Genomic DNA, 24,591 nt, shown 5'->3' with positions numbered 1-24,591 from the left:
ATTCTGCATAATTCCACTGGCTTCACTGGAGCAACTCTTCATACAAACCGGGGTAGATGGAAAGTGTTTCCAGCACTGGCCACATTAGAAGTTGTTATTTTTCAGGTGCTCTTAATAGATTTGCAGAATATTGTCCTTTGGGCTGAAATTGCCTATAATCAGCACCTACCCCACAGCGATTTTTCCCTTATTTTGAAAGTCTGAGCAGAATTAGGAAAGCTGCTTTTGAATACAAGAAAGTAGAAAATATAATTTTTTTTAAAATCTTTCTGACCTTTCTTTCTTGGCAGCTCTACAGCTGAATTGGCTGTGGTTTGAAAGATGCAATTTGGCAGGAAAACAGCCCTCATTGGGGAGCAGTGCAGGACTTTCTATTGCAGGAAATTGGGTTTGATTTGCCCGTGCTACAAGTATTCCAATATTGCAATCTGACCATATGCAGTGGAGGGCTTTTGCTAAGCTTATTAAAGGACGTGGAGACCAGGGAATAGAATTGGCTTGTCTGCTGAGCCAGAACATAAGTGAGCTCCTGAGGGGTGGGCAAGGAGACCCCAGCGTGGCAGAGCGGGATGCTCCACTCTGTCCACCCTCGGCACCGGTGTCTGCAGAAGGCAGGGAGGGCTCCTTCGGCTGAGGCTCAGCTGGAGATGGGCACGAAGCAAGAGCCACCCACAACCTGCCTTTAAGCCCTGAAAAGCATCTTCCCCGAGCTTGTATCTACGATTTGATTTTGCATGTTGAAGAGTCTGGTGTCTGCACCCCAATGCATGTAAAACCATCTTTATTGCCGTGCACGTGAACTACCCCGCTATTTCCAGTGGCTTTTTTCTGGTTATTTTGGATCTTGCAGGATCAGATCCATGCTGCATAATGAAACGAGGCTTTTTCCCAGGCTGTCTCCAAGACTGAACACCAGGAAAACTGAGTCCATAGCAATAAACAGGATCCATATTTCAGATCCATTTTAAACCAGAAAAGAGATTTTTCACAAACATCCTCAGCTATAAGGATTCTTCAAATCCTCTTCACTCCCTTTAAATATTAAATCATTCTCATGCAGACACCAGGCAGAGCCCATTTCAAAAAGCAGCGCATAGAGCTGCAGGAGTACTGGCAAATCATAGTCACATGCACCTTCTTTGGAGTAGTTGTGGGACAAAAATGAGGACTTTTTTCAAACTTTGTGGGTGAACTGGATTAGTGGAACAGAATATTTGACTAAAATAAAAGCATCTTTGGACCTGGCAACTGGAAACTGGTTTGCAACAGTGATTTCTGACATCCAATTGTACTGCATGAGCAAATTCAATGCTTAGGGAAAAAGGATCAAGAGAGAGGATGAATAAGAGATACAGTTTGTAATCACTAAACATTGAAAAACATAGCCCTTCTGAAACATGGTGCTGGCCATCCTGGACTGATCTACTATGGCATTGTTCTCTTTGTTGCTAAACTGCATTTTCCCAACAGAAGTGATTTTTTTTTTTATTCAGAGACAGTTTCAAGGACCCTGATTCGTGCTGGTTTGTAGCTTACTCTGAAAATATCCCTGATGAAACCAAAGCAGAGGGATAAACTAACTAGTGTACATATAAATATATACACAGAGAGAGGGAGAGAGTTGATTAAATCGAGCTCTTTGCTTTACAAACACTTTCCACTTTGATTTGCCAGGGAGATGAGGAGGAGATGTTACATACAGTTTATCCAATGCATGTCCTACCTATGGCCTTTGCCATTCATGTCCGCTCAGGAAGATGTGCAATTCATACATTTTTTTCATTCCACTTTGACAATATTTTCCTCATTATTCGCAGCGGGAGAGTACATAAAGCAAAAAAAGAGAGGCAGTGCCATTGCTGCCCTGCGCTGCAGCACAAAACCCATTAATTGCATTTTTGGCAATGAAGCACAATGAGGTACATGCATATAGGACTTAAAGCTCTTTAAATATGCAGGAAATGTTCCCCTAACAAACAGCCTGCACTGCTCTGGAGCTGCTCTGTGAAGTGCCAGTGACACAGGAGTGACTTCACCGGACTCGGGGTAACTGGGATGGGTGATCATGCTTAGGGCAAAGGTGGCAGCAGCTGGCCAAGGCCTGTGAAAGCTGGGGCTGCTTTTTCATACAGCTGTCAGGAATTCTGTACCTCCAGGAGTACTGAAGATTGTGGAAAGGAAGATAATATTATGCAGCTCGATAAAAGTTATAACTGAATGAAAAACCTGCATCAGGGGACTCTTGAGATTACACAGATGGTCATTCAGCCCCTTATGTTAATGCTCTGTGATATGGGCTTTGCTGTGTGGCTGCACACAATTTCTCCCATAATATAGTAGATCATATCAGGTTTTTTCCTCATTTGCATCCCACTCCCCCGTGTCAGTGGACACGTAGAGACAAAGGTACACAATTATTTCCTGCATCTCCATGTATGTCCTCTAATTTAGATCTAACGTTTTATTATCTGTCCTCAGTGCTTATCAAGGCACAAATAAAGAGCTACAGGCTGGGTTTCAGGGTGAAAGATGGTAACTGGTGCTCACAGCAAGACACATGACTGTGCAGGGCGATAGGAGCTCGAGATCATCCGGTCCAGTTTCCCATAGCCGTGCTGCGGTGCTTTGGGATCCAAACACGTTACAAATGAAGGTGGGTTTAGGAATGAAATAGCAACTAGTAGGACCAGCTAATCCTGGCCATTTTAAATTCAGAAATGGCTGCTGGTCTAGAGGAACTGGGAAGAAGAGCCCTTAAGAGAGCAAATTTATATTCTGAGCTTTTTACTTCTCACTCACAGCTGTCTGAAAAACGTCACTCCCCCACCCAGCTACTCAATGAGGAGAAGGAACAGCTCAGATCTGGATGGGCTGTTTGTCAGGTATGAATTCTCTCATCCAGCCACTCTCACTTCTATTCAGCACATGTAATGAATGTCTGAAAAATCGGGAAATTTATGTTCAGATCAATGGGAGCTGATTAATTACCTAAGATGTATTCAGATAACAGAGTTGAGAGGAAAAGCAAAGGCAATGCTTTCAAAAATGCTCAATGAAGTAAACCAAGTACATTGAGAATATGTTTAAAGGATAAGTGCAAAGACGACCCAGGCAAGCGAGATATCAAAGAAAGGAGACATCCAAAAGCCAGTCTTACAATCAACAACATAGACATGAAGGAGAAAAGAAATCTCTAAAGCTATTAAAAATCTGGAAGCCTATTAAAAATGGATGAAAAAAGGTACAAGGAAATCAAATCAAGAGACATGGATTGGCACTTACGAAAGAAACCTTTAACAGAGTGGAAAAATTACTCTGTGATCCAAGTGAATTTAAATAGTGGCTCCAGTGATGATGGAGAACGGCACTTTTCAGATTTCACAGACCTGCTCCTAACAGATGAAATGTTGATGTCTTCAATCTATGAGAATGCATCGAGAGGCTCATCCTGCGTGTCCAGCCATGGTGTCCCCACCTCAGCTGATCAATGACACAACCACCACTTAAAAATTGAGGCTCTGCTCTGCCTCCTGCTTCAGCAACAGGATCAGCTAATCCTGCTCATGTCTTGGTTATGTATTTTGAATAGGGAAGACCACCGTGAAAGCCAGCAAGGGAAAGGTTAGTGCAAGTGAAAGCTGAATCTGTCTCTCAACTCCTTCCTGCACTAGTAACCCCCTCCACCCCATGATCTGCCAGGGCCCTGCAGAGATGTGCCCTGCCTGCGATCCTTCCTGCAACTCGGCACTGCATGGGTTTTACGCTCTTTGTTCATGGAGTTGACTCTGAGCAATGGAAGGGGAGAAAGCCAAGATAATATTGGCACACAGGAGAAAGTTGTTGTTTTTATGTCAGTCTCAAAGTCCAGCCCTTCTGCAAAGGAGTAACGTTTTTTCCAAGAGGTGGTGGGAAGCCTTTTCTGCCCCAGCACCAGCTACCTTCTAGAAACACACCAGACTCAAGCACCGATACCTTGGATGAAAGCAGATGCTTGTGGGGGTTAGAAAGGCCTTGCCCAGTCCTGTCCCTTCCATGTGAATATCACCCAGGTCTGGCTTCCTCTCCCTCAAACCCCACCTCTCCCAGGTGAAAATCCTCTGGCAGCTCTACTTTTCCCCACTTTCTTACTTTCAGCTTTATTTTGTCTGCAGAAGCATCAACACTAACACCCAAAACACAGCTCCAGTGCCAGAGGAATTGAAAACTTACAAACCAGGAGATTTTTATAACCGAATCACGGGACTTTTATGTGAAAGGTTGAATGTGCAGAGACACCGAAGGGATTTGGGTGGTGACCATCATTACTGCACCTTCAGGTGAAGGAACCATGCAAGTCTGGCTATGCGGCAGGAGCTGTGACCCACACCCTTCACCTCCTGCCCAGCCACTTGTTTCACATGCCCCTCCCTAGCTGTAAGACCAGAGGATGAGAAAAGACCTCCAGCATCCACACCATATAGCCCACCAGGAATGTCTCCATCTCTTCTTCAAGCACAGGTTTAGTTTCCTCCTTCCCCTAATCTTCAGGAGACTGTTCCAGATCATTACAATGCTTCTATTAAAAATCTTCTTATAACTTCCTAAATGCTTTCATGGCCAGCATGTTGCATTTGTTCTTGTTCCAAGGTAGTCCTTTAGCTTAAATAGCTTTCTTCCTTCTCTCTGTTTATTCCTCCTTCCCTCATCGCAGTCATGTCTCCCTTGGCCGTTGTTTTTTCCTATTACACCAGCCAAGCCCTTCCTCTCCCCGGGCAGACGAGCTCTCAGCCCATACGGCCCCTTCTGCAGCCTTTCTCTGCACCTTCCACTCGCTGTCCTTCCACAGGGGTGGTGAGAGACGTGCGGTGGTCCTGGATGGGGTCACACCTGGGCAGGGGCACAGTACTTGTATTCACCCATTCCTAGTGTGAAAAGGTTGCCTGGGATGAGCACATTTCCCTTTTTCAGAGCTGCACCACGCTGGCAGCTCACCATCCCCCTGTGACAGATGAATGGAAACAACTTTCTCTCCTGTTCTGTCATTTCCAAGCAATGAGGCCCAAGCTTCAAGCAGAAATTCGTGTTACTGGTCCCAGCGTGCACAGCTCTGCACTTTGTACTATTACATTTCATTCTGTTTCTATTACTTCCCTCGTCAGGATCATCCGAGTGTTTTATTTGTTATATTTGATCCGATTTTCCATTTACCTTCAGGTCTTTAATTATTCTTTCCTCGCAAATTTATTCTAAGCTTTGCATACTGTCGATGTCTCTAGTTGCCTGGATCCTTTATTTCTTTTTTTAAATAGGAGAACTGGGTTTGCCATTTTCTCCTGCTCGATTCATGTATTAAAAATCCTTAAGAGTGGACTCGTGATTTCATGTGCCAGTTCTTTCTGGAGTCTTGGCTGGATTATTTGTTCCCCCTGGCTTCAGTGCATTAAAGCTCTTTCAGTTTTGCTTTCACCTTGGATGCCGAAATTTCCATTTTTATGAATCTTATGCCCATTAGCTATCATCCGGTGCCCTTGTGTCCCGAAGCATCATCTTTATTGAAAACAGAAGCAAAGTACTCATTTAGGCTTTTTGCTGTAACTACATTTATTCTTTATTTCATCCGTCTTGCTTTCTTTTTTGTCTGTATGACCTATGATTTTTTACTTTAAAAAGAAAACATGTTTGCAAGTTGTAACTCAGCTTGAGTTTTGGCAAGTCTTATTTTAATATTGCTGTTTCTGCACTGTGAGGGAGTTTGTTGATCAATCTTTCTTCTGTCCCTTTCAAGCTCTCTGCTCTCTTGCAATCTCTCCTCCAGGAGACCAGCTGTATATTTACTCCCTTTGCCTGGAATGTGCCTTCCAGATCAGTTTTGCAATTTTGACTTCCCAAGGTCTCCTCTGCACTCAGGCCCTAGTGCTTTCCTGTAGATAGCATGAGTAGAGCTGCCTCCATTTGTTTGTTCTGTTTCTCAAAGTTTGCGCTTCCCAAATAAAGATCAGTTTTAGTTCATCGTTCTGTTTAAATTAAACCAATCTGTGATCATCCCATCCCAGTTCTTCTCTACATCCAGCTCTTTCATAGTGTCCTCACTGGTTTTCCAGAACTGCCTGTGACACAGCTTCCCCTGCAGACCTGCCCACCTCCCAGAGCTCGGATGCAGGCTGGGGAGCTCCAGCTCCAGCCAAGGAGTTGTGGGTCTTAACAGGCTGGGACTTGCAGCTTGGCCAGCATCAGGAACATCTGCCATAAGGTTGATGGGACAATCCACATTCATGGTCATCTCATGGTCCCACCTGAGGACTATGCATGGCCAGGACAGGGCGTGGGAATCCAAGCTCCAGAAAGCAGAGCTCATAGTATCTGCAGGTCACCGTGTCCCCTCTGCCTCTGGGAATACTCTGAACATTACCACTTTTGATGTCACTGGATAGGTGAAGAAAAAGTAGCCAGATTCTCTTCTTCTCTTCTTATTTTTTCACAATAAGAACAACCTCGTTCTTCCGCTCACCCCACAGCAAAATCTTATGGTAACAATAAAATAAAAAAGGAAACAAGAAATTTTTTCTAAGAAATTAGCAACCTTCGCCCTGCACACATGGTTCCTGCGGTTTGGTTGTTTAAAAGAGCTCATGTTACTGACACTGCAATTCAGATCTCATTAAAAGAAGACTCCTCTGTAGAAAGCTGAGGTTTCTCATCTGCATTTCTTCTACTTGAAGATTTCTTGTTCTACTTGAAGATTTCTCATGTGTCTGCAAGCGCAGTGTCTCTGGATGGTTTTCAAACTACCAAAACCAAGCAAATAAAGAAAAAGTAGTTTTAAGGTAGGCCAGTGTTAGAGGAGAGACCCTGGAGAGTCTTGTTCTGTGCTGAGACATTCTGCAACAAAACAGGGCATCCTGCATCAGCCATCCTCATCCTCATCCTCTGTAAAAGGGGACATGACAGAGTTGGAACATTGCATTTTTCATGTGTTTTCTTTTTTTTCTTTTTAATGAGGTTCATAATTTCACTGAAATCTTATGACTAGGGAGAGACAACAAGCTCCACTAGTTGTTAGAGTCCAGTGGGAAGCGTTTCCCATCCCATTGGAAAATGCTGAGATTTTAAAGACTTTCTCAGTTTATCCTGAGGTGAAACGAAGACCTTCTTGTTAAAAAGAACAAAGCAACATTCCCCTGTGTTTAGGGGCACTCGAGTGAGACATTAAACATGGACCCAGCTCTGGCTTTTGCCTGAGCTAAACCAGCAGCTCATGTCCAACCCAATCCTGTGTTCGCTCAGGAGGTGCAGGACTTGCTCACGCTCTGCTGTCCCCAACGTTTATACAACATGCCAAGGAGGGATGAGAGTCTCCTCACACAGAGCCAGGGGAGTGCAGGTGAAACAAAGGGAAAAGTGAACGCCAGTGAGCGTGGGACAGACACCTCAGGGAGAAGGGGAGGCCATCGGGGTAGTGGCGGTCCCCAGAAAGGGACTGGTGAAATGCAGGGGAGCGTAATGTAAGTAGGGGAACATGGGCACTGGCAATCTCTGGTGCCCAGAGATTTTCCAGCTATTGATGTGAAGTATGGGGGATCCTCACTGATAACCATTCTGTGTGGGGGCCCAGTTCAACCACAGCAATACTGACGTCAGTCAGGGCTGCGGAGGGAGGATCCTCTCCTGCTCGTTCCTGCTAGTGCACGTGCTGCCGATCTCATTTACGGCATTACCAAATGCTGAATCCAACCCATGGCACAAAGCAAGATGCTGTTAGAATAGCAACATAAATCTTCGTCTTTGGAATGACAAGTCAGCTCTAATGCAAAAGGGAAGGAGGGGAAAGACAATTTTTTAAAATGGATTTGGTCAAGTAAAGAGTTCTAGTTTTTGTTCAAATTGCTGACTTTCTTCAGAGTAAAATAATCCCTTTACTAATGAGATCCAGCCCAGCTTAGGAAAAGAAAGTGAGTTAATTCAGCAGATGCATGTTTGTTACTCCTCTGATTAAACAAAAACAGGATTTCCAGGCAGCGTTTTTTTTCTATCTGATCTAATTATTTGCCATACAAAAAAAGCTTTTTCTAATGAAATCCAATGTGCACTAATAAAGACCAGCTTGGCATTGACAGTGACACCTTTTGCTCCAGTTCATGCAAACAGTGCTAGAGAATCATCTTCTTAATAGCGCAGGGAAGTTTTGGGGAGTGCTGTGGATAGAGCCTGCGACGTCGCTTCTGTGCAGCAGGATTTTCCGTAGGCCGCATTAGTGGGACTGAGCCAACACAGAGGCTCAATCTGAGAGCTCATCAGATACTAATTTACTGCCAGTCCTGCTATAAATAATGCATGCCAACGGGGAGCTGCGATGGCCCTTAGTGGAGTAATGCACTCAGGCTTTCTTCCTCCCACAGAGGCCAAACCTCACATCTGTGCTGGTACCACAGGAGAACTTTTTCAAAACCACCTCAGTGACTTAGGACCGTTATAGGAAAGTCACTGGGATTTAGGCATCTTTTATCTCAGTCAAGATATTTATATCTCCATCAGGCTATTTCTTCCTTTATTGGCAGGAAACACTGGCTAAAAAGCAGAAAGCAGGCAAAAGATCTGCTGGGATTTTCCATGGGGATGAGCTGCGGATTCCCTGCAGGGTTTTCCAGTCACTCCAGTGAGGGCCAGCAGGTCCCTGCAGGGTTTTCCAGTCACTCCAGTGAGGGCCAGCAGGTCTCTGCAGGGTTTTCCAGTCACTCCAGTGAGGGCCAGCAGGTCCCTGCAGCAGAGGGGAGGACGAGAACGGTCTCAGCTGCACCATCCCTAGTGCTGCTGGAGAGGGTGGTCTGAGAGACCCCCAGAAGAATCAGCAGGATGCTCCTGGCAGGGATGGGGAGGAGGCCTCATCCTGACCTACGTCTAAGCCCTGGAACATGAGAAAATTATTTGGCAAAATAGATCTTGATAAATGAAGTCAAAAGATTTTCTGAAAATCCATTTGAATATACTTTTCCCTGTCCAAGAGGAGTATCCACATCATCCAGTCTTCCCAGTATTGCAATGCCTGTGTAGTTGGGGTGGAACCTAGAGCTTCTCCTACTGAGCTGTGAAGTCTGTGACTCTCCAGGTTTTCAGTACAGGAGGCGGTTTTAGTGACAGACTGGGTATTTTTGGTTTCTGTTCCACCTCTTCTTTCTGACACCTTCCCTGCCTTGTGTATTTTTTTTCTCCTTATTTCTTGAGGTAACTCCCTCTTGTGTCCCTTTACAAAACTCTGATGGAGCTTTGGCCTTTCTACCCACCAACAGGCCACGGTTGCATGGGGTTTATACTGTTCGTGATGAATAATGTAGCTTCTCTGTAGTTTTCTTTCCTTCTCTTTACTGGCATTTCAACAGTGCTGCAAATTTTCTTGCAGACTTCCAGTGCCTGATAAAAGACGATCTCTTGCTGTCTGTTTCTCTATGGGTATCTGTTTTGGCCGCAAGCCCCTGTCCTCTCCTAACCTGAGTTTCAAACATACCTGTTACCTGCCCTCCTCAATGCTCCCTTTTATACGATTAATTAAAGTTGGATTTCCATTTTCAGGAGAATGACTGTGGTTTAATAATCTCTTGAAGTATCTCACTAAGCTGAACAGGGCTTGGTGTTTGCTTCCACCCTTGTTTCTTTCCTGCTTTTTTTCCATGAGAAGTTTAAGGATTTATGTTCTTTGCAATTATTTTTTAATTTTTTTGTTTTTGTTTTTAATTCCTCCTATGTCCCTGCAGTGCTATTCTTCCTGAGAATGGCCCTGGGTCAACTGATGTGTTGTGGCCAGACTGCTCCTGTCCACAGCCAGGAGTTTAGTGCCCACCCAGCAGAGCGGATGATGTCCACCCTGGGGTGGTGTGCCCCATACCACAGACCTCTCAGCCTTGCACAATCCACACCATGGGTTTAAGGTGCCATGGTCAGCACAGAGCAGAACCTGTCCCTTGGCATTCATAGTGTTTAGCTCCTGGCACGGGGCTGGGGTACAGCCCTGCTCACCACACTGGCAGGTTTGATCAGTTTTGGTGTAAGGATAGTCCATCCTGGGGTGGCTGCACCCCTGTGCAAGGGGCTGTGCAGGTGGGAGCACCATCCATGGTGTCCATAAACACTTCACCCAATACATGGAATTTCAACCCCCACATTTTCATGCATTTCCAACACCACATCCCTCACAAAGATGGTTCGTTCCCTCTGTTCATGAAGCTTCCATGGGGCAGGAGACGCTTTTTCCCAGGCCAGGGATCAGTGGTGAATATGAGGCACCTACCCCACCCAGGACTGCCATCCTCATCCCCTAAACATTGGCTTGCCATCACCTGCAGGGATGGAGGCCTCTTCTCGGGAGGACTGCGAACTTAAAAAGCAAATAAGAAGAGAGTTGTGTTGCATCCTCCACTATGCATTCATCCTGAGGGGGTGTCATGCCTGTGCCTGTGCATGGTGCAGGGATGTGCTGATGTGGCTGAAGGTACAAGGCACCCAGGGATGGTGTTGGTGGGCTTTCTTGGGCAGAGATCCCCAAACCAGGGTCACCCTGGTGCTTTGCTGTGCATGGGCAGTGCCCGAGCCCCTTGTCACACCTTGGTGGCCAAGGGAACAAGCTGGATCTCCCAGACTCAAGCCAAGAATGCTCCAGCACATACACAGTGAGGGACAATGGGGCCGAGCCTGGGGCAGCAGGGGGTGCAGGGGGTGCAGTGGAACCATGCCCACACCTAGTGAAGCAGTGCCTGAAGATCATTCAAACATTCAGAAGCTGTTTTTCCTCCTGCAAAGCTAGTTGCTCTGAAGAAAACCCTTCAAGCTGTCATAAAAACTATCATACATTCAATACAGCTTCTTGAGACCCTTGAGATGTGTCTCCTGTTGGTATGACAGCGTTGTTAAATAACAACATCTCCAAAGACCCTGAGAAACAGCCTTTGCAAGGTTTCTCTTGGTGTCTAGTTTGAGATGTAGACATATCAGGGGCACCCCCAGCCCCAGCAGCCCTGGGCAGCTGCCCTGGGCCTCCACTTGCACCACCCCCCAGCCTCCATGTCCACTCCAGCCTGCCCCATGGCTCATCCTACCCCACAAGTTCCCTATCGCCAAGGCTCAGCCCCACAGCAAGCAGCTGGGCCACAGGGCCAGGAGGAACATGGGTCCCACAGCGGGCAGCAGCCACCACCAAGTAGTAGCAAAATTCAGCCTCTGAGAACTTGGGTTCAAGTCAAATCCCCAGTCACACCATGAGAGTCCCCAGCTTATTAACCACCGGAGCAGCAGCCCAGCTTTGTTTGAGAGAGGATTTAAGAAATCTAGCAAGCTGTTTTGCTGTTAGATGCTGAAAGGGGAAGAACGGAGCTGTAGTATTTTTTATTTTTTTTCTTCTGAGTCCCTTTTTATCTTTTGGCAGCCCTTTGTGCAATTAAATAGCTCCACGAGGATGCCATATGTTGCCAATAGTTTTACACTTCTCAGTAGTGGGAGGTTGGAATGCTTTCCAAATTGACATGATAGGAACCCATTACAAAATTCTTCTCTAAGAGGAACAGCTAAATGTTCTGTCAAGGAACTGAATTAAAAATAGACCAACTGGTATTGTTATCTCCCCAAAAGAATGCACTTGGCACCGCACATAACATGGTACATCTGGTGGTACATCTCTGAATCTGGAGCCCGAACACTAGTCTGCTCTGGCTATAAGTGGTGAGGTGCAGAGCTGGGTCCAGACCCCAGGTGCAGGGTGGCGGGTTTGGGACCTGTTTTCTGTTCCCCGTTGCAGCTGAACAACATTAGCTTGGTCCTGCCACATCCATTGCCCTGGGCTCTGGGCTTTCCCAGAGACAGTGCCTGCCTGGACAGCATGCCACCATGAAGGACAGCACAGGACGACCTCACGGGACTGTCTTCACTCGCCTAAGCTCCAGCACTTGACAAATAAACTTCTTCCTGGTGTGCTGGAACACAAATTCACCTGAGGGCTCCCCAGGTCAGAGCAAGAAAGTGCAAATCCACCTGCACTTCAGTGCAGTCTGCCTGTGCACACAAAACTCGCTCCAGATGAATTTGTTTTCCCACCATTTGTTGTCTTCATGAAAATACGAATTTTTGCCCTTCCCCATCTCCACCTTATCTTTGATTGCCTTGTTCTTTACTTGTTTGCTCAGTGACTCCTCTCTGCAGGGCGGGTGACTCGTTCTGCTGTGGGACCGGTGGGGTCACATCCAGCACGCAGCTGTGGGCGGTGGAAGGGGGATCTCATAATAGCTTGATAACAGCTGCTAAGTAAATACCATATACTGGAAAAAAAAAAAGCTTCACTTCAACCTCAAACTGGGTGGGGTTAACTATCAGAACAGAGTTGTTTACCTTGGGCTGAAACACATGAATAGGGGGACTTTGAAAATCTGCTTCCATGAATTACTGGTTTCCACAAAGGCTTCTGTTATATGGGAGTGACAGCTAAAATAAGCAGAAATTTCTTGGAAGGATTTTCTTTTTGTCTCAGTTAAGCCTTTACTACAATCCTGGAGCATCATTCACTCAATCAAAAATTGCCAGTGCACGGGGTACTACAATTGCCAGCCAGAGCTGCCCCTTTATGTACTCTGATGCTGCGTTGATATTGAGTTGGTTTTAAAAAAAAAGTGTGGCTGATTCCTGCTTGAGTTTGAACTGAGAAAAACAGTGAAACAGTAGCAAAATAAGGAGTCTGCCTGGTGGTAATCTTTGGACCAATTAGGAGTAGATCAGGATATGTCTGTATGGTTTCTGTGTGCGTGTCCCTGGGAGTATGCTGGGCAAAGCCTCCGTTGACCTCCAGGATGAACCTGCTCTGGGGTTACGTTTGCAGTGTATGCTGGGCACAGAGAAGCTCTGCTGAAAGGCAAGGAGTATTAACTTAAGATTTATGACATGTTAATGGGTTTTGGACATCTCTGTGAGCCAAGTGAACGCGTGTCTGTGCTTATATACCTCTACAGGTTTCCTCAAAGCCTGTGTCCACTGGCCAGATGCAGTAGGAGATCAGTAGTGTAAAAGACACTGTGGCCTCTGCGTAATTCAGACAACTGGACTGATACAAGATCAGTTGCCAAACCAAGGGACTTCTTGTGTGTCTGCCAAAAAACCTCAGAGAACAGTACCTAATGGGATAGAGCATAGCCAGAACTATGCTATAGGAATGACATCTTGGCAAAGAAATCAAAGGTTAGAGAATAACCAATTCCATTTTTTTTGCCTTTTTCCCCTTGGAAAAGGGGGATAAAATGCTAGATAAAATGCATATAGCCAGCTGTGGAGGAGCAGCCCACCCCTGGCAGCTCCCTCTAGCTCCTTCTGTTTCATACATCCCGCCACGATGGTCCACAGCTATATGGAGGGCTGATAACCACCCTGTCCCCCACTGCACCTCACCACAGAGCCTCTGAGCGCTACGGAAGTCTTTTGTTCACCCATTTCTGGGGGGCATGCTACAAAATGTGCGATACCTTTGGCAGGAACAGGTATAGACCACGCTTGGCCAAGCAGGTTGCTGCAATCTCTGCATCAAGCCCAAGCTAATACTTTGCCTTCCAGTCAGGATCACACGCCACATGCTGGAGCAGATCAGCCTTCCAGCTCTAGCTTTTGAGACCAAACCCAACCTCGGGCAGATGTGGCTTCCCCCTCTTCTCCTTCCTAGCGTGTCCAAGCCGTGACCATGGTCCCACACAGAAGGAAGAAGCCACCTCAGCAGAAGGGAGATCCTTTGTGCCTTTCCCAGGATGCGCAGAGCTGCTTGGCCCGTGGAGGGGGCTGTGGGTGAAACATGAGCTATTGCTACGCAGGAGCTCGGGCTGGATCATCCAGTCCTGTCTCCTCTGCAGCTCAATGAATCTAGAAAACCATCTCCCCTTGTCATCTGTGCTAAGAGATTCACAGCACCTGCATGAAAGTGCTTTTATGTCTGCTTCATGCATATTGAGAGTTGACATTAAAAGAGAGAGAAAGAGAGAAAGAACAATCCATTAGGCTCTGTGCACTAAATCCTAGATTTCAAACTGACACATCTAAAAATACCCATGATATGAAAGCAGATACAGCATGATAATTATATACTGCAGGTCTATTGTACTGTTGTACTTTATATGGGATCCCTGCTCCAGCATCTACTGCAACATTGTGAGAGACAGGAGCAAACCAGCCTGGCTAAATGAAGAACCGTGCTGTTGGATGGATTAGCGTCATCAGCATTCCAAAATGCTCCGGACCCTGGGCCAGGGCTCTTCAGTGTGGAGTGCTGGGATTTGGCACCGGGTAGCTCTTCCTTGCCCAGGTTTGACGTATTTCTTTATAGAGTCCTTTGGTGGCTGACCTGAAACCAGTTTCTTGTGTGAAGTGGTTAGCGTCTGTGCTTTCCCACTTTCTGGAGAGATTTCTCGTGTCCTTGGATGTGGTAGAAAGCGTGCGTCACGAAACTGCTGACCTCAAGTCGGTACGGGGGGAGCCATCCAGGCTCTGAATCATTGAACTATGTGAAATGATGAATTTTGTGTGTTTTTGGCAATTTCCTATAGTTGTAAACTCCAGTGAAAATTAAAATTAAATTGAAGTCTGATTAGTTAATGATCTAATTTTCTATAAATAAGTCCAGTAAATTGTGTTCACTATTGTACGAAGCTTGTGTTTAAAATAAGCCCCATAACATGCACCGTCTACACACAAGTGTACGGACTGTCCCCCAGCTTTCACGCTCAAACTCAGTGACTGGGAAAGTATGGGACAGGTTTGTCTAAAAATGAAGCCTGCTGCTAGAAGCCTGCTGCCTGCCTGAGGAAAGATTCAATGACCTCCCAGTCCAGGCAAAACAGCAACAGGCTGGTTTGGAAACAGCTGTTTAAGTGAGGACCACGGGGAGCAGGGAGGAAGAGGGACCCATGCTGCAAAGTCTCTGCGTGTCACCCGAGTGTCCCAATATCTGTGTTGCATTTTCCAGCTTTTCCCACAACTCTGAGAGCAAGTCTTGGTCAGGTGTGGTCAGTGAAGATGCTGCCACACTTTGCAGAGGGTTGTTTGGGAGCCTCTGGCCAGTTCAGAGCGGGCAGCAGTGCTCTGCCAGCCTCGTCTCGCCTCGGACAGGGCAGACGTGCTGCTGTGATGAGCTGGCGATGTTTCTGGGTTCAGCTGGTGAAGCAGGCTGGGGTTCTCCAGATGAAAGACTCTATAAAAAAGGCAAGTTATTCCCTGTAATTTGAGAGCACTGCCAACCCCAAACGCTAAAAAATCCTGAGGTTCCCAAACCACAGAACTGGTCAAACTGTCACAAAATTTTCCTTTTTAGTCGTAACTCCTTCTTATTTTCCTTCTGGTTTTGAGCCGTTGGGTCATGTTCTTATTTGCACAGAAAAGTCACGATGAAGCACAAACTGTCTGGTTGTTACTAGTGAAACCTGAACCTCTCTCACGATCACGTGCCTCCAGGAGATGGAGCTTCTATAAAATGTCAAAGAGGGGGGAGCATCGTGACAACGGCACGTTGAGCAGGTGCCTTTTTCTTTCATCTAACCGCAGTGGTGTGTGTGCCCGTGTACGTCTCACGCTGCTCCTTGCACCTCTGTCCCCCCCCGGGGAGCGCGGCCCCCAAAATGCATCTCTGGCCTTTCCCAGGGAGAGCCGGGGCAGTGATCTCTGTGGGAGGAAATCACTCCTCCTGCTCTTTGAGAAAACCACCTGCCTTTAAATGGGTCAAAGTAAGCCGTGAAGTTCACACGTCCCTGCGGTGAGAGCAGGGGACGTGCAACAGGGAGGGTGGGGCTGTCACCTTCGGTGCAGAGCCTCCCTGGCAGCAGAGGGGACCAGGGCAGCGGTGGCCGGGGCAAGGTACGTGATCACTAGTGGTGCTCACTGCCAAAATTGCTAGAAAAAAACACCAGGAAGAGCCCCAGAGGAAGACAAGTATTTTTTTTCATTGTTTTAATTGTTTGCTACCTAACAGTGATGGTCCCTCACGTGGCCACCCCACTCCTGGCAGTGACCACCCTGTGTTTCAGGGGTACTGAAAGCAAACACCATCCAACCACTGCATTTCAAGCTGGGGGTTTGAGCCTGTGTCCTGTGAGCTGTGCTGAAGTACAACGCCCAACCCACAGCTCTCACGCTCTGGGCTGAGCTTCTGGAGGCACCACAGCACCCTCAGAGGTTTGTATTTCCACAGACCCACCAGCTGGGGCACATGAGCAAGTTTTACTGTCCCCTACCAGGGAAACGAGCCCTGGCTCATGTCCCTTTTCTCAGGAAAAGTGGGAAACAGGTCCCAGATGTCTCAAATCTTTGGCTTGTGCTGAATAGCTCTAGAAGTAACTCCTGCACAAGGCATGGTCGCATGTCAAGGACACTTAATACCTGATGGAGGCATGAGTTGGGAATGAAACCTTCAATCTTCTGTGGAAGAAACTGCACCTCCATGCCTCAGTTTCCCCATCTGTAAAATGGGCACATGGGCACTGCTTCTGTTGGTGGAGTGCTTTGACATGCATTCCTGCTAAATGCTGGATGAAAGGCAGGAGTAGCAAACCAGAGAGGGACAGAGCAAGCCCAAAGTTGCTCAGAAACCCTCCTGGCAGTGCCAGGATCTGCAGGCAGCTCTCAGATGTGGACGGGGATGGCCCTAGGGACTGGATGCCTTGGCCCTAAGGTCTGCTTTACCATAACAGCCCTTTCTGTCAGGTTGCTTCAGCATCCGCCTGGAGCAACAAAGCCCTTTTCCCCAGTGGAGACACCTCTTAGCACCGAGCAAGACACAGGCCTCTAAGGAGGAGACGGAGCAAAGGCTACGAGACGGGTGAAGGCAAAACACAATTCCAGTTTCTGTGTAACCCTGGCTGTCTCTGTGTGTGCTTTTTCCTACTGTTCCTCCCAGCTTTCAAGGAGGCCGTCTGTCACAACAGTTTTCCACTGAAATACCTGGCAGAAACCTTACTTTGGATACTATTATTTGCACAATTCCTCAAGAAAATATACTACTGTAAGGACTTTCCTACTTGTATAAGGTCACTCACCCTGCAGAGGTTGTGCGTCTCTATCAGTACCAGGTGCATGTGTACACAGAGAGAAATTCTCAGAAACAGGAGCTCTGAAATAAGTCCTCCAGGAAATGAGGACAAAGGGAGATACTACACTGTTCTTTTGTACAGAGCAAGAAAAAAGTTGCAAAACAGGAAGGGAAAGGGTGTTGTGTGAGTAGTGGAAAGAAAAGGAAGGTAAAATAATAGCTGGGGAAAAGAAAATATGGAAGGAGATAGACAGCACAAGTGCAAGGAGAAGGAAGAAAAGAAGGGATAAATGCGTTGGAAGCCAAAGCCACCTGGCACGGCGGGCGGTGATCTGCCCCGTTACTCACAGGCCGTGCAGCCAGGTGTTGCTGATCCCCGCACCCTGCCCCGCTCTGCAGATAACCACCCACGGGACCTGTGCCAAGAAAAGGGGCCTCATCCCCTTGGGTTTATTGTTTCTTCCTGTCTCTGGAGGATCTTTGGGTGTGCAGCCCCAGGTACACGTTGCTTGCAGACCACCTGTGATGAGAGATGTTGTGTGCTGTACCCCTCTGCTAGGGCTGGCTTACCCAGTCCTGCCTCCAGCTCCCTCAAAGAGGGGAGGGGAATTTGGGAGGGGGGCTTCAGCGCCCAGTCTCAATGCTGAAATAAAAATGCCCCATGGGTAAACTCCAGAAATCCCACTTAGCTTGGCTTGCTTTTTATAGGATTAGCTATTCCCCTGCATCATCCCCTATGGATAGATGTGTCAGAAGACCATAGGTTACTGTCACTATTAAGGTCACCTGCAGGAACTACTCTGGATTCTCTCTGATAGCACAAAATCTGAGTCTGTTCAAGTAACATGAAATAAGATAGGCTGTGACAAATTTCTAAGCTACTTCCCCACTGTTTATGCTGCCAAAGCCACGAATTCCCATCATCAATGTGTCGAGCACGTGGAGCTGGCAGCGCAGGCAGGGGCTTGGCAGGCCAACGTGCGGGAAAACCAGGCATCTCCAGTATTTGCCATCATGAATTGAAATTATATTTGTTTTCTGATAAAAGGTTGGTACTTTGCTCTTTCGCAAGCTACTTTTGAAAGCAGTTACTCTGGGGAGTAATTTAACTCCTTCCAACAACATCTGTCTCTGCCTCTGCCAACGCGTGTGTAGGAGCTGATGTAAAACTCCATGAAGCTCCTGAATAGTCAAAGATACCCAGATCCCCTTGCTGAGGGAGGAAAGATCCATCACAAATGACAGTTATTATTGCTGAAGCTTTCAGGAGTCTGGTAATTATAGTGTAGTACAAAGCGTCTCAACCCTGACAGAAGTGCCTTCGGGTCTGGTGGCCCTTTCTGCTCTGGCAGCTCATCCGTGGGAGAGGGGACCTGGAAGGACCATCTGGGATGGTAGTGGCTGCATCACCCAGGGGCACGGATTCCCTGGTGATTCACATCTGGAGGAGTGGTGGTGCCCACAGCACTTCTTTCGGAGGAGACACTAACTAGTTAATCTGAGAAAGTCAAATAAGAGAAAATTACATCGGTGAATGTTGTTTGGCAAGTGACAGAAAAAAAATTGTGATTCATTTTTGGGGGTAACTGTAGTTCAAACATCCTCACAGAAGGTTAACTACTCATGACAATATGCCCAGAAATAATTTATTTGGCAGTGGATGAGAAAAGAAAAAAAAAGTTGAATAAACTATTTTTGGACAGTGCTAGTGAGCCAGGAACAAGGACCAGGACGCATCGACACGTGGGTCTGTGCAGCCAAGCCCTGGTCAGGCACCGGGTCCCACATGCACCTGCACTCACGAGTGATTTGCAGGGACCCCTCTCAGCTCCCCGTCTCCCCGGCCCATCCACATCTGCCCAGCATGAAGGCGCCCAGCTCTGTGCCCCCTCTCTCTCTCTCAGCCCCCCGGAATGCCCCGATGCGATATGGTGGGCACGGGGCCAGTTTCCTGGAGGAGCCTTGCAGAAAGGAACCCTTGGTCAAGGGGTAAAATTACTTTGAAAAGGAAAGCCGTTGTGTCAGGCGGCAGCAGAGCCATAAGAAGAAAACCCTGATTAGTATTCCTGGAGCTCTGCACTTTTTCAGAAGAAAAGCACCTACATTTAGCAGCTAGAGTAAATATCATGCCCTAATATTGTGTGTCAATAGACTCGCTTTTTCAGCTACTGATGACTGCAATTTTGGAAAATTTATTGTTGCTATAAAATGAGTCTCTCTCTCTTTTTTTTCCTCTCTCCCTCTCTCTTCTGCTAATTGACAAAGAGGCCCAGTAATTAAAGGACAATAAAAGTTTTCCAGTAATTAGTTTCTGTTGTTTGGTTACAGGCCATCAATTGTTCTTTAATAATCCCAATCGTTAGCATGCAGTAGTCAGTGGGCTCTCAAAGGCTTCTGGGGCACAACCACTTACCAACACTACACATTCCATTCCCATGAGGGCATCCTGCATCCAGCGGGAGATTAACCCTCTCCTAGGATGAAGTGCTCCTACCCTGCCTTCGTGTTTTTGGGTAAACATCTCACATAACTAATGACCAGGAGACAGCAATTAGGGTAAGGTAATTATCCGTACCTGAGGAGCAGGGAGGAGAGTAGCTCGTGTATATACAGTGCAGGGCACTGCCCTGGGGGGGTTAATGCACACCCCTGTTATAAGGCTGCTCCTCAGCATGGCACGTCCTGCTAAAATACTTGATTGCAAAATACTCTTTCAAGGTCTAATTTTGCAGAGCGGGTGATTTCAGCAGGGTTAAGGGAACGTATAGGCAAGTTAGCATACGCCAGTTGGTTGAATGACTTCGTATTTGCCTGCCTGAATGCTGTGTTTTATGCTTGAGCATGTTTGTAGGATTTGGCACCGGTATAGCGATGGCTGGAGACAGTTCCCCGTTGACCTCTTCTTTCTTTTGCTGGACCCAGCTGAAGCCGCAATGAGAACAGATCCAGCGAGCCTGTCTCCAGGAGATACCTCAGCAATGCAAAGATGGAAGGCTTTGATCATCCTACACAAAACTTTAACCATAAGGTTAGATCCTATTTTAAAATAGGTGCCTAGGATTCCCTAATGGTGGAAGATACCACGTGCCAGCGGTGTTGCCCCTTACAGCTCCTCCTCTCTACTGACTACTGAGATGGTACAGGCACCTCGCCTGGCCAGGGCATCCAGCCTGGACTGAGGTCCCAACCCAGCTGAGTTCCCTACCGCCTAGCTTCCTGATGTCAGGAAAGATGATTTCGAGGAAAGCATTTAATAAGGAAAGAAGAAATTCAATCCTTCCCCTCCACAAGGTTTTTCACACACACCTTATTCACACACCTGACTTGGGGGTTCTACCTCAAATGAAACCCCACGTTGGTTACGTGATTGCTAATAATCTCCAACGGTGTTGCTGCATTACAGGCGTCCCTCGGAAGCTCTGATTCTGGGAGCTGGTAACTGCCCAGCAGTCTTAGCTACCAATAATTAAAAAAACGAAATAAACCTGAACCTCAGCATTGCAGAGAAAAGATTAAAAATTACGGTCTTCAAAATTCAGAAAGCGAATGAAAAACACCTCCCCATCCCTTACTCACCCAGCAATATACATAAATACATATAGATTGTTTCTGTAAGGCAGAGACCCAATTTGGGGATAGATGAGTCACAATTTTTGAATCCTTAGGGTTGCAATGGAGGGCATCTTGCAGCAGCTCTGCTCAAGCTGCAGCCTTTCGCTAACATTCGCAGCGCAGCTGAATTTAATATTTCATTTTCATATTTCATTTTCTCCACCTGGCCTTCTGCAGCCGGTCTGGGGGGAGGCGGGAGCAGTTCTCCAAGGACATGGTCCTCAGACGCACCTCTCTAACGGAGCTTTTATGGCAAACTTTTCTCAGGGCTGGGGTTGAGCATCGATGGAAACCAGTGGAGGCTGTGCCTAGGGAGCAAAAAGACCACTGCTCCAAAGCTGGTGTCCTCCCTGGCCTGGAGGGGCTTCTTTCCTGCGGGCAGCTGCCTGCCCCGCCGCTGCCTGTTCCTGCTTTTGATCAGAAATTCCTTACGTGCCGCTGCAGAACAGCCCGGTACGCTCCCATGAAAAATCTTGATTTTCTCTAATCAGAATTTTCTGACATTTCCTGGAAGATTCCCAAAGAGCACTTAAACACTTTTGTAGCCTGGATTCTGGATATGATTTCTGTCCATAAATAGACAGGCTGAAGTTCAGTTAAATAACCATGGCATCCAACTGTGTGGCCCCCGCCAGAAGCTTGGCATGCGCTTGTCACCCTGGGACAAGTGCAGCACGGTTGTGCTGGGGTATCTGCAGCTTTCCCTCGGTCTCTCTGGCCACCTTGTCCAGCCAGCACCTCTTCCTTGCAGTGTCCTTTGCATGGACTCAGCCTGCGCATGCACTTGCCCCAGGACGTGATTTGGGAGAGCTGCCCAGGTCTCCCACAGCACTCCGATGCAAACGCACTTGGGTAGAAGAGATGTGGAGCTGCAGATGCCAAGTTACCAGAGAAGACTGGCACTTAGTGCCATGGTCTAGTTGACATGGTGGTGTCAGGGCAATGGTTGGACTCGATGATCCCAGAGGGCTCTTCCAACCTGATTGATTCTGTGATTCTGTGACTGCATTTCAACATCACATTGGAACCAGAGGCCGTTATCCCTCAGATCAGTTGTCCTGACTGAAGCTGTGGTGAACCACGGTCTCCAGGGAGGTGGATGTGGACAAGTGTCATGAAAGGCTCCTAAGGTGGATTTATGATGCTTCAGGGCAGGAGGAAGAAGCAGCTCAGCACACACAGAAGGACGTTACCTTGAAAACGGGTGCACAGGCACTTGCCAAGGGCTTGATCCATTGCACTCTGTAGGCACCTTGTTACGTCTTCTCTAGTGAAGACGGATCACTCAGCAAAGCCCGTCTCCCATGCAGATGCCAAAACCTTTTTCCATACAGACCTTTGCAATGAATTTGCCTGCAGTGAGCCCAGGCCAAGCTGGCAGAAACACACAGTGACGCCTTGCTCAAAAAAGCTAATTTTATATTCAGTTATAACTTCCCCCCTCCTGAGGTTCACGGTTGCATTGCTCCCAGCCTTGGCAAACGTTGCATGGTCTTCCAAGGGACCTGCTAGTGTCCCTGGGACTGGCAGGGCCATGGGACCCTTTGCAATGGCACCCACCAAGTGGTCTCTGGAAGGACCACTCAGAAACAAGCCCAAGGCAGTTGCAGGGCAGTCTTCATCCTCCCCTCTTGTTTCAGTCCAAGTAGCGTAGAGGTCCTACTGAAAACCCCCAAGGGACTGAGCCACTCTCCCTCAGCCATGATGTTTAACCCTTCCAGGTCCTCTTTAACCACCTGCTTTCCCTCCTGTCTCCTACATGTTCTGGATTAGACAGTAGCTGGAAATCAACTCACAAGCTGAGAAAAAATTCATGTCATTTTGGAGCTCATAGCATCACATCTCCTCTTTCTCAGCCTTTGACAACACGTTTTCTTGAGGAACCAGCCTAGCACTACCATTGCTGCTGCTAAGGCATGGGGCACTCCCAGCACAAGGGATAGTCTGGAGTGTGCCCTTCCTCGTGCTGAGAGGTCACTGAAGGACCCAATAAGGCTTTTTCTCTGTATGCCACTGTTTTCCTTAGTGAAAGCAGATTTTGAGGCTCTGCCAGCAGTTCACTAGTGGAGAAGCAGTCAGTGTGAGGGAATGTGGGTATTTTACTAATGTCTCTGCTTTCACCTACCTCCCTAAGCCCCTCCTGGGAGGCAGGTCACCAGAAATTATCCCAAAACAGTGAAAAGCCTCAATTCCTGCTGCAACCAGGCAGGATGGAGAGCTGCTGCTTCTGCCTGAGACAGGGCCCAGAACGAAGCTGGCTCAAATCTATACCCCATCCTTGGCTTCAGGGACTGCAGAGTGAAGGAGGAGCTGCCCGTGTGTACATACAAATTATTCTCAGTTACCTGCAGCTGACATGCATCTCCCTCTTAATGATGTGACTTCTTCTGGAGGGCAGGGTTGAGTCCAGGCACTCCTCCCTACGGCTCTACACAGCTTTTTAACCTCTATTTAATCTGATGGTAGCGGTTTGAGGTACCAAGGACAAAACCTCAGTGCGTGTGCAATGCAGAACGCTGGGGAAAAAGCTGGCAGCGCAGCCAAGGAGTGAGAAGCTGCTTGCTCTGTCCTGGCTCAGCGAGGCCAGGGTTTCTGGGGTGGTCTGACTCTCCCAGTTCTCCCCATTCCCTGTGATGAAGCTTATAACGAGCTTTCCAATGGCTGTGTTTGGCCCTGCTGTTGGAGTCATACAAAAAGGCTGGGCGCATCTTCGGACTGCACGGATGTGGTGTGTAGCCAGGGGAGATTGTTTTTGGCAAAACCTGAGGTGTATCAGACAATCCATTCCTGAGACATGGGTCTTAGGGAAAATAAGTGTAATTCAGAGCGTTTGAAGCATCTCCTAATGCTTTTTCATGTCATATCTCAAAAATGGCTTGGCCTAGAAACTTCAGATTTGTTTAATTCAAGAGCTCTTGACGTAATCTAGCACAGATGAGGGTTTCTGAGAGGCTGCGGTGCTTATTTGGAGTTATTCTCCTCCGAATTATGAATATATTAGTGTCCTATGCACAGCTGTGACAGTGAAAAGTTAAGACAGGCTTTCCAGACTTTGCCAAAGCACCCTTGGAGTCCTTTTCCAAGATCCCTGTGTCAGACCTGTTTGACCCACAGCAACCCTGGGGCAAGGACTGCGAAGATACACTGGAAACCAAAGTCAGCCCTGACGCCTACATCAGCCAGACCTCCTCAAACCTGCTTTCTTCCTCAAATAACAGGGATTTCCTTTCTTCTGACCCACTCTGGTCTCACTGCTTCCTCGACAGATGTGTTCCACGGCAGGAGGGATTTGCAGACTGGGTGAAATGCCCTCAGCCATATTCGAAGCACAGGCTGGTGGGTGTGTGTGCACAGAGCACACTCGGAGAGGGGTGGCCCAGCTTCTGTCCCGGAGAGGCTGAGAAATGCCTGCTGTGCTCCCACCAGAGCTCCTCCGGGCACACGTGCAGCCTCCCACAGGAGGTAACAGTGGCCCAAGCGCAGCTCTTGGCGATCCTTCCAAAAAAACACAAAAAAAAATGCAGATCTAGAAATAAGGCTATGAAAACAAAACTTCCTGAAGGGCTTCACCAGGGAGATGCTATAATAGACAGGACTGATACCTCAGCGCAACCCTGCTTGCCTCTTCCCAGCCCCAAATTACAGCAGCTGCCCTTCAGGAGCTCTTCCCTGGGACTGCCCACCAGCAGGACTGACCGCTGCTGTCCCACCAGCCCCGTGCCACCCTGCTGTTTGTGGCCCAAGGACGTGCTGAGTTTCCAGTCCTCATCCACATCCCATTTCAGCCAAGCCTAAATAAAAATAAAAAGTGTCAGACAACTCCTGGCAACAATTCAGCTTAGAGAAGAAGGAGTGAGCCAGCGTGAAGTTTGGGAAGAGCTCTATTTGCAGTAATAAAGCTGAAAAACTATGGAAACTCATTTCCTCTCTAATGGCCAGGCTGACTGGGAGAGTGTGGATTTTTTTTTGTA

Source organism: Nyctibius grandis, chromosome 28 (assembly GCF_013368605.1).
Source record: "Nyctibius grandis isolate bNycGra1 chromosome 28, bNycGra1.pri, whole genome shotgun sequence".
NCBI classification, from domain to species: Eukaryota; Metazoa; Chordata; class Aves; order Nyctibiiformes; family Nyctibiidae; genus Nyctibius; species Nyctibius grandis.
The sequence above is the reverse complement of the archived record's forward strand: the minus strand, read 5'-3'. Positions refer to the sequence as shown.